Below are 11,005 nucleotides of genomic sequence, written 5' to 3' on the forward strand. Positions count from 1 at the left end.
TGGTTGGTCCAATTGAACAATTCAACAAAGAAATCAGAAAACCCCAAAATTCAATTGAAAATTAGGAATTTTGAGCCCAAATTGGGAATCGTGTCCAATTCGAAATTGTCGAACCATGAGACCATCATTTCTAGGGTTAATCAGATGTGGGTAATTCAATTTTGGCACTAATTTTGCCTAATCAGGTCATTAAGGCATCGAATTGAACAAAGACCCAATAACACAAGTACAAAAAGTTAAAAATCTAGGACATGATTTTGTCAAAAATTGGGGAAACTCACATATTTGGGTTTAGAATGTTATGAGGAATTCAATTTTGGGATTTAATTTTGAAAATTCGATCGAAATCGGGCTTAATTTGAATTTTTAGTCAAAACTGGACTTACCGGGTCGGTCGAGTCGACCAGACCCAGCCCAGGTCAGTCATCCCTTTTGCTCGATTCGCCCATTGCACAATAAACCCAAAAAAAATATCTTCAAACCCAAAGACGCTCTCTTCTCTCGGAAGAGTTTCCCTCTACCCATCGGGGTAGCATAAAAAAAGGAAACCCTAACTGCATAACCCCCAGCTCATCTCGCATGTGATTGCTTCCTTCTTCCCTCGAAGCAAATTTAGTCAAGGTAATCCCTAAATGTTCCTCTCACACTTCCCTCTTCTGGCTCTTTCACTTTGAGTCAAGAAATGATTCTCGGCAACCCAATGAGTCGAAATCCATATACCCACCCACTATTCCTCATCTTGTTTACTCATAAAGATCCGAACAAGCAAATCCATCCCTAAGAACTCTGCTGAAGCTGGAACTCCTTGGTGAAGGCGGGAGACCCTAGTCTCGTCCAGTTCGGGGCTTCATAGCTGTGGCGGGTTTTGTACACTGCAATGGAGCTGGATGATGACGAAAACCAAAGGCTTGCCCTGCTCTGCAAACGATTAGGAAGATTGTGGTCAGACAAAGTTACTAAGAATGTGGAAGGTGTTCTGGCAGCAGCAAAAGGTAAGGATGGTAGACTGACGCTGATAGGGAAACTACTAAAAAATCCAAAAATTAACTTTCAAGCTCTCCAAAACACAATGAGGAGGGCGCGGAGAGTGGAAAGTGCAGTATTCACACCTTTAGAGCAGGGTATTTTTGCTATAACCTTTGATTCCCTAGCTGTGAGGAATAAAGTGATGACCTTGGTCCTTGGTCTTTCATGAACAATCTCTTGATATTGAAACCATGGGAACCAAACACCTCTGCTTTAAGCTATAGATTCGAATCATGTGACTTCTGGGTACATATTCTGGGGCTCCCTTTTGAGTGGCTTTCAGTGGAAGTTGTTCGTGAGGTTGCTGGTAATATAGGCCAAGTACAAGAAGTTAAAATTGAAACAAGAGGAATGGTGTCTTATGGAAGAGTGCGAGTGACATTGGATCTTAACCTACCTCTACAGTCAGGCATGCTCGCTGATAATGAAGGAAAGAAAATTAGGCTCGATTTTAAATATGAGAGGCTCCCTTATTTTTGTTTCTCTTGTGGAAAAATAGGACATTATGCTTCAGACTGTGAGGAGCTGCCATTAAGTGTCGAGGATGTGAACATAGAGGAAGACAGACTTTTCGGCCCTTGGCTGAAGGCTGAAGTAAGCAACTATAGTCCGTTTCGGAAGTTATTTCACAGCAAAGACTTAGCACAACCGATGGAAGAGGAAAGAATCCCGGAAACACCAACCCACTCTGGACAAATAGTTATATATGGAGAGAGCAGCTCGACCCACATCCAGCAAACTTCTCAAAGAGAGGAGGATAACGCACAAACTAAACTCTCTAGAAGGAGCAATTCAGAAGATCAAAGTGAGCAACAGGTTAACTTTCCCGAGTTCTTGATTCGTGACCAAGGACTTCCCAAGGAACTGAACTCCATCATGGCACAAGCTTGCTCCAACAAAAAGAAGCTAAGTGGCAAGAAAACTCCTGTGCGGAAGAAAACCAGAAGGTTCAGCCCATATGACTCTCAAGGGGATAAACTGTTACTATTAGACGAAGCTCAACTGCTGGAAACACCAATACGTGAAGTGGAAGGTACTGGAAAATGGGCTGTGGTGGCTAGCCCTAATAAGCCACCGGAGCCATTTTGAAAATCATAAGCTGGAACTGTTAGCGGTTGGGCATGGTCCAGTATCTGAGAGCCCTAGTGGCTCAGGAAAGGCCTGAACTACTTTTTCCTATGGAAACAAAAAATCGAGAAGAAAGGATCCATGGGGTACAGAGGATGTTGAAGTTTGACGAATGCTTTGTTGTCAACCCAAGGGGAACAAGGGGTGGCTTAGCAATTTTGTGGAATGCTCATGCGGTACTATCAATCTTATACGCTTCAGATGAAGTAATAGATATCGAATGTGAAGAGAAGGTCTATAAAACGAAGATGAGAGTTACATTTGTACATGCACCATCAACTTTTCAAGAAAGAACCAAGACGTAGGATGAAATCTATAAAATTAGCCAGAGCAACCAGCAGCATTGGGTTTGCTTGGGGGACTTCAACGAAATAATGTACCATTGGGAGAAGGTGGGCAAACGATTGGCCAAGCACTACAGACTCCATACTTTTAAGGAGTTTATACACAGCTGTGAACTAATGGACCTAGAAAGCAAGGGTTGTGCATATACCTAGTCTAATAATCGTGAAGGAGATGAGCTGGTGAAGGAAAGACTAGATAGAGCAGTTAGCACCATGAGATGGAGATTACAGTTCCCCGAGGCAGAAGTGCACGCATTACCGGCTGTTGGTTCGGATCACTGCCCGATCCTAGTAACTATCCATCTAGCCCGAAAGAGAACTAAGAAGAGTTTTAGCTTTGAAGCATACTGGTTAGAGGACGACGAATGCAGAGAGGTAATCAATAGGGCATGGTATTCTTCAGCGACAGTAAACGAGGGCCTCGGGATAAGGATGAGTAACGCTGCTGTTGCCCTACAAAGGTGGAGCAAGGGGAAGTTTACCAATGGGCAGGGGAAAATAAAGATCCTAATGCAACAAATACAGTCCATCACAAACCAGCCAACTGCAGGACAGGAAAAAGAACAACTGCAAAAGTTGAGGAATGAGGTTGAAAGGCTATGGAGTCAGGAGGAAATGCATTGGGCAATGCGCTCGAGGATCAATTGGCTAAAGTGGGGAGACCAAAACACCAAGTTCTTTCACGCTTCAACTATACAAAGGAGACACAGAAACAAAATTTCAATGCTGAAGGATAATACAGGGAACTGGACCCGTGACCAAGAGCAAATAAAGACGATGTCCTATGACTTCTTTAGGGATCTGTATACCTCAGCTGGTCAAAGACAATTCACCCCACTACTTCAATATTGCTCATGTAGAGTTAAGGAGGAAACAAATATCAGGCTGCTCGAGGAAGTTACACTAGAGGAAGTCAAGCAAGCTACCTTCCAGCTTAGTTCATCGAGGGCCCCAGGTTCGGATGGTTTGAATGGACAATTCTTCCAACATTACTGGGAAGATATAAAGCAGGAAGTAGTATCAGAGGTCAGGAACTTCTTTCTCACTGGCGTGCTTGATCCTCAGTTGAATAGAACACTCATTTCCTTGGTGCCAAAAGTGAAAAACCCAGAGAAGCTAGAAGAGTTTAGACCCATAAGCTTGTGCAATTTCGCATATAAGATCATTTCGAAAGTACTAGCTAATAGACTGAAACCATGGCTCCCAGAGTTGATAGAAGTTGAACAGAGTGCCTTTGTAGGAGGACGGCAAATTCAGGATAATATTCTTGTTGTCCAGGAAGTCTTGCACCAAATAAGGGTCCGGAAGCGCAAACGAAAATTTCAGGCGGTCTTAAAGTTAGACATGCAAAAGGCTTACGATCGGATCGAATGGGACTTCTTAAAGGCTGGTATGATTACAATGGGGTTCAATGAAAGATGGGTAAATCTGATAATGCAATGCGTTACAACAACCTCACTGAGTGTTAAACTTAATGGGGAACCCTTGCCCTACTTCCAACCAACAAGAGGAATAAGGCAAGGTGACCCCTTATCCCCATACCTTTTCATCCTGGTAGCAAACTTCCTGTCCATGATGATGAAAAAAGCCATGTAAGACGGCACTTTAAAAGGGATACAGCTGAATAGAAACTGCCCTGTACTCTCTCACCTACTCTTTGCAGATGATTCAATATTCTTCCTAGATGGGAAGAAACTAGAATGCCAGAATCTAGCGAGCATCATAAACCAGTACTGCTTTGCATTGGGACAAGCAGTCAATTTGAACAAGTCGGGAATATTCTTCAGCAAGGACTGCCCTAGTGATCTAAGAAGGAACATGGCTAGAGAACTAAGGGTCCCGGAGATTGAAAAAACAGGAAAGTACTTGGGAATCCCCTCTGATTGGAGAGCTTCTAAAAAGCAAATGTTTGCTTGGATCCTGGCAAGGGTAAATATGAAGCTCGAAGGGTGGAAAGAAAATACCATGTCTAAAGCGGGGAAAGAGATCCTGATAAAAACTGCTGTCCAAGCATTACCACAATATGCCATGTCAATCTTCAAGATCCCAGTTTCAGTATGTCGGGCAATCGAACAAAAAATAATAACCTTCTGGTGGAAGAATCAAACCGCAACAAAAGGAGTTCAGTGGAGAAAAGCCGAAATCCTAAAACAGAGAAAAGACAGGGGAGGCCTTGGGTTTAGGGATTTAATATCATTTAACAAGGCAATGTTGGGAAAACAGGCTTGGATGCTAGCACAGAACCATAAAACTCTATGTAGTCAGGTGCTGAAAGGTATCTACTACCCAACTAAATGTTTCTGGAAGGCAGAGAAGGGCTCCAGACCATCGTGGGGATGGCAGAGCATACTTATGGGAAGAACATCAATTGAAGATTCGGTATTGTGGTCGGTTGGGAATGGACAGAACATCAACATCAGGGAGGATAAGTGGCTAAGACGGGGAAGGATAGGGGGACCGGCGAATGTAGGGGATCCAAGATTGGTCGCTGATCTGATAAATCAGGAAGACCACACATGGAAGGAACCAGTCCTGCGAAGGGTATTTGATGAAAAGGTAGTGCGAGAGATTCTCACGGTACAAATTAGACCGCAGATGAACGAAGATAAGCTGATCTGGACTGGCACGAGGGAAGGGGAGTACTCTGTTAAGAGCTGCTACAACAACATACGAAAGATTGAAAACAGGGTAACACAGAACGCATCCTCCTCCTATCAACCCCCAACTAAGCTCTGGAACAGAATTTGGAAAATGAAAACTCCACACAAAATCAGAAATTTCATCTGGAGTGTGTGTCAAAATGCACTCCCGACGAAGGATAACCTGTACAGAAGGAAGATGGTACCTGATCCGACTTGCCCATACTGCGAAACTCATGCAGAGACGCTGGAACATCTATTTCTTCTCTGCAAATGGACAAGGGAAGTCTGAGAAGCGCCTATTCTGAACATACAGAATTCCAAATATCAGATTTCCAGAATAGATGACTGGATGCTAAAATTCTTACCCAGAAACAATAAAGACTCACCTCAATTCGAGCTAGTCTTGATTATTCTCTGGGAAATATGGAAAGCAAGGAACGGCCTGGTATTCAGAAATCATCTCCCGGACCCAGAAGCGTTGATAGAGAGAGGACAACAAATGCTCAGGAACTTCAGCAAATGGAACAACACAAACAGGAAAATTGAAGCCGAGATTTTGTGATGAAAACAAAGCCTGGATCCCTCCACAAAGAGGAGAAATCAAAGTAAATATAGATGCTACTTACCAACCTGGTTCATTAGAAGGATCCATCGCCTGTGTGTGCCGCAACTCGTCTGGGATCTTGACAGACGGCTTCGCGAAGGATGTCCTCGTCTCCTCCGCCGAGCAAGCTGAGTGTTTAGCTTTGATAGAAACCCTTCATTTCCTCTTGTCTCGGGCGGGTGATAAAATGACTTTGGAGTCAGACTGCTTTACCTTAGTCAACAACGTGGAAGCTTCGCAAAAACTGCCATGGGAACAGAGGACCCTCATCTGCGAAGCTCGTGAACTGCTTCTTTCTTTCTCTAATATTAAGCTCCAATATTGTAATAGAAATAGAAATAGAGTGGCGGACTGGGTAGCAAAGGCTTACAGGAAAAAAAAGCTCTCTCAACACTGGTTGACTAGTCCACCGCAGGCCCTCACTGAACTGCTTTGTTTTGAGACCCCGTTACAGGGTTCCTCTGTCTCTGGTTATTAATGAAAACCCTTTAATTCTGACCAAAAAAAAAAATTTTAGCACGTGTAAATTGATTCGGCCAGCTGGAGAATCTCCAGCTGGCGCCAGAGAATTGTTACAACCGATTCTAAGTTAGTGGTAACGATTTTTGAGCGGGAAAATTGATCAAGAAAAGTGAAGAAAAACTGAACAAAATGGATAGAGAACGTGTTCGACGAAATGCTAGAGAGAGAGAGAAAGCGAATCAGAGAACACAAAAGAGAGAGAAAGAGAGCTAGAGACGTGTTGAGGATCTTAGGACCGAGTGATCGGCATCTTCTCCGGCGAGAAAGTGCTGGCAAATCGGCTCTGATCGTGATCTTCCACATCTGGTGAGCCTATGATGAAGCTGTTCATCCAGGTCTGAAAACAAGCCTCGGCCGGCGTGTTTAGAGCTCTTCCGACGAAGCGAAGACCACCTGCTAGAAGCCTAAGTGTCAAAGAAGAACTCTAAGGCGATTGATTAGCGCGAAAACTTCGTTTGATCCCTTGACGAAACAGGTAAAAATCGCTCGTAGTTCTGATTTTTCCAAAATTCCAAAAAATAAGCTTTGATGTTCATGTGATTTTCTTTTGGATTTTAGACTTCTGAATGTTTGAAACTTGTTTCTGATCATTATTTGTGTTGTTTCATTGCATTTGGGGTGTCAAACTCGCACAAACCGAGTCGGCCATGCATGAAAACCACTTCGCCGGAGTCTAGAGGAACCTTCGCCGGAGCGTCGCCGTGACCTTAGGTTATTCAAGTTAGCCTCTCTTAACCTTGTTTGATGTTTTGTTTGCCATTAGACTCGACATAGACGGCTAGGGCGATTAGGATTAAGATTTGTATTCTGGAAAAGCTTGCCAAAAACAATTAGCAAGTTAGGGTTTTTAGATTGATTTTTCGCCGGCCGACGGTGGTCCGACGGCAAGGTGATTAGGTTAGTTTGATAGGGGGTGACATAGTCTTCACATTGAACCAACTAAAATGGCGAAATAGTCGCTGGAAGGTCGTCGGCGATGAGCTCGAAGTCACGGTCTTGAAAACCCTAAAAAAAGTCATGCATTTTAGGTGTTTGATAAAATACCTAAGAGAAAATGGGCCAAACGGCGCCGTTTTTTAGCACCGTGCCTATCGGAGAAGACGACCGGCCACCGGTGCCGGCGAGGCCCGGTTCGGCCGAATCGAACCGGGTTGAACTAGGCCGGTCTGGTTGTCACGCCCCGAACCCCATCGAGCTCGTGGCATCCCTCTTTGGTCGAATTAGTGCAACGTCCCAGGAAACGCCGCCGACCCAAACTAACACATCAGAGATGAAGCACTAGCGAAAGCCACAAACACCCAGACAAAATTTAACTAAGGGTAAAAGGGAGAATATACATTCATTACTGATTCAAACTTATACAATATCTACCATTTACAATCCATAATATATATGCACACCGAACTTCTAAACTGTACACTACTGATATCAAAAAGGATCAGCAGCTTGGGCAAACCCTAACTCCAAAAATGGGACACTTCAAAACCTTCACTCTACCCCTAAATTAGCCCCTACGCCCCCTAGATGGCGTCCACTCTGAGTCCGACTCCCCAGAACCCGAGTCTGAATCCCCTTGAGCCACCTGCTCCTCTTCAGACTCCGAATCAGCCTCGATCTCAATCGGGTATTCTACAACTGAATGGTCGGTGTACATCGCTAGTCCAAAACGCTCAGGTGGTGGCGGAGGAAGATTCATAGTTCAGGCCGGGGTTCTAAAATGGTTTGGTTGAAACAACCATGAGAACACGTCTCAGCAAGTACACACCCTAAACCCCACCTAGGCTAACACGTACCTCCAGATAAGTCCAAACACAATCACATTCAACGACCACATAACAGGCACACAATTTGCACTTACCTGGGTTTTTGATACGCGCAATCTGCAGGTTAGTCTCAAATATACAATTTCCAACCACATGCACGTTCCATATTAATTTCATGCCCGAAACACAAGTCGAACACATGGCATTTCCAATTCCACATTCCACACACTCGTTCATTCTTCATCACACTATTTTCCCTCGACTCGCCAGTGACCCGCGTTACAGTACACTCCTCAAGTCCACTGCGACCATCTCATATTCACAACACTTCTTAGCCCGCGTAATAGTACCGCCTCAGGCTATGTCTCTTGCCCGTGTAACAGTACCGCCTCAGGCTCAACATCCTCCACCTACGGCCTAAACAACCGTCTCATTTTCACAACACGCCTTAGCCCGCGTAATAGTACCGCCTCAGGCTATGTCTCTTGCCCGCGTAACAGTACCGCCTCAGGCTCAACATCTACCACCTACGGCACAACCCGCGTTGAAGTACACGTCTCAGGTTGGCAGTCTTCCGGTAATACCGGGCATCGTCTCGCGTCATAGTACCGCCTCAAGACGGCACAATTCCCCGCGTTACAGTACCGCCTCATGGATTTTCGTGACCACACGCACAACATTTCACACATTTTCTTATTCATTCACTCGCTCGATTTACACATCAACATGCCAATTACCAGCCGATTAAATTCAGCCCATGCACGCATCGAACCTCACGCATTTCACATGCTCAATTAACACCCAATCATGGCCAATTGCCAGTCAAATCAATTCAGCCCATGCGTGCATATAACGGTCCACATTTCAATCATTTACTCCACAATTTATTGAGCACACAAGGTCGCCATTGGACCCACAATCACAGCCACTAATACGCACAGAAATTCAACACATTCATGTCTATTTTAAGCCATAACAATCACCAAAAACCAGCCAATCCAATTCAATTCGCACGTGCCCAATTAACCCGAACTTTTGCATTTTAGGCCAAATTTCACCATTCCCGGGTGTCGTACTTCTACCGACAACCCCCAAACCAACACGCACTATATTTTAATCGCCAAAATGCACTAATTCGGCCACAGCATAAACAGTAACTCGGCCACTACAGAAAATCACCATAACGGCGCATTTAGGCCCGTTTTTCGCGCAATAAACCACAATAATCACTTGGAATCATTCCGATTACCTAACCAATCATTTTGAACCTCCAATCCACCTCAAAAATCATCACAATTTCACCCAAAGCACTCAGCCAAATCAGTCCAACCATTGTCCCATGATTAACCCCTAAAACTCGCTAAAACGGCCCCGAACTAACACGAAAATACCCGTTATCCTAGGCGAGGGTTAGGATATCACTTACTTGTGATTCCTATGTGAAATTGAGGCCTCAACGATGGCTGGACTGAGGGCAAACATCAGTGGCAGCGGTGTCTCACGAAAAGGGATACCGGCGACTCACCGGCGTCCACGAGTGGCGGCGATGGGCTGTTGGTTTTCTTGGCTGAGCTGGGGCTGAGATGGGCTGGTGAGGGTGATTCGGTGAGAACAAAAATAGGGGAAAGAGAGGGTTGGGGCGGTGGTGGCGTGGCCGCGGCTTCACGGGCGAACGGCGGCGATCCGGCTTGGCGGGGAAGCGGCGACGATGGATATGGCCGGCTGGCCACTTCACGGTGGGAGGAAGGCTTGGCCGAGAGAGGGGTGAGGAAGAGAGAGAGGTTGCCGTGAGAGTGAGAGAGAGAAAAATGGAATTAAATAGTCTTAGGCCAATAATTGGTGTCTCACCCCCCTTAAAATGACCATCCTACCCTCCTCTCTAATCCCAAATCAACGGCCACGATTTGATCTTATCCTAAGATCGACGGCCAAGATTAATCCTTGCCAAAAATATCCAAGGGCAAAAATTGGAATTTCACAAAATTTCCAAGGGCAAAACTGTCCAAAAATTTCTATCTCTAATGTAGGTGTGAAATGACCAAAATGCCCCTCTCCCATTATACTTGGCCTTAACAAATTCCCAGGGGTAAAATGGTCATTTTCCATTTCTCGCTAGAATTCGAATTTTCTGAAAAATCCGGACAAATCTGAGGCTGACTAAGCCAATAACAACGTCGTCAAATTATCCTGTCATGACCTTCATAATTTCCAATGCCCAAACTTGATCTCTAAGTAATGACTAAATTCAATTAACATAACTTGAGCGTATCTCGAACTAACAGGTGGCTTTCAGGAAATTCGTATATTCGACCCGTGGCCGATACTGAATCAAGCCATGTTCAAGTTCACCCGGATCGTGATGACCTCGGTGGTCACTTAATCGCGAGGATCGATCACTAGTTCCGACGGACACGATCATTTGGTATAGGTTTGGGTCATTCGTCAACTCATCTTGTGGTCAAGCGGAATCACCCACGATTCACTCGTATGATAGCTGCGAATTGATCCCTAACTATCCTTGGATTGGCCTGCATTGGCTCAAAATGTCACCTCGACAATTTTCATGGTCGAAAGTTGATTTACAATCGAGTTTCTTTGGTCGCGCGAATTTAAATCCCTTATTAGCCATTCCCTATCGGTTAGTATCCCAGGAGTGATCAGTTCCGGGCGAGATCTAACTACAAGCACGTCCATAAATAATCCAATTCATAAATCCCAAGTGAGTCGGATTTCAGAATGTCACACCGGTTCATTTTCCCGGCGGGAAAATTCAAAAAAATAATAAAAAAATTCAATAAAAAATAGAAAATTGAGAAAATTCATAAAAATTCAAATAAAAAATCAAATTTTTATTTCAGAAATTCAAAAAATTCCAGAAAAATAGAAAAATTCATAAAAATTCGAAATTTTTTATAAAAAATTCATAAAAAATTTAGAAAATCTATAAAAAATTCGAAAATTCGAAAATTCATAAAA

At 44.1% G+C, this 11,005-nt stretch overlaps 2 long non-coding RNA genes across 4 annotated transcripts; both read right to left on the reverse strand.

Moving 5' to 3' along the window:
• Window positions 1-556: 556 nt before the first annotated feature.
• Window positions 557-6,160, reverse strand: LOC130134872 (uncharacterized). Of its 3 annotated transcripts, XR_008814392.1 has the most exons (4): window positions 5,771-6,160; window positions 5,527-5,650; window positions 5,344-5,441; window positions 557-918 (listed from the first exon to the last, which is right to left on the reverse strand). It is a non-coding gene; the product is annotated as an uncharacterized LOC130134872 (long non-coding RNA). The 3 variants fall into 3 exon arrangements; XR_008814391.1 differs by lacking the exon at window positions 557-918 and having other exon boundaries at window positions 3,153-5,436; window positions 5,771-6,143; XR_008814390.1 differs by lacking the exon at window positions 557-918 and having other exon boundaries at window positions 3,153-5,441; window positions 5,771-6,139.
• On the reverse strand, window positions 1,024-2,142 carry LOC130134873 (uncharacterized). Its single transcript, XR_008814393.1, has 2 exons — window positions 1,424-2,142; window positions 1,024-1,330 (listed from the first exon to the last, which is right to left on the reverse strand). It is a non-coding gene; the product is annotated as an uncharacterized LOC130134873 (long non-coding RNA).
• Window positions 6,161-11,005: the final 4,845 nt, after the last annotated feature.

This window comes from Syzygium oleosum, unplaced genomic scaffold (genome assembly GCF_021117445.2).
Source record: "Syzygium oleosum isolate NSW1041296 unplaced genomic scaffold, Sole_v2.1 Sole_v2.24, whole genome shotgun sequence".
Lineage (NCBI taxonomy): Eukaryota > Viridiplantae > Streptophyta > Magnoliopsida > Myrtales > Myrtaceae > Syzygium > Syzygium oleosum.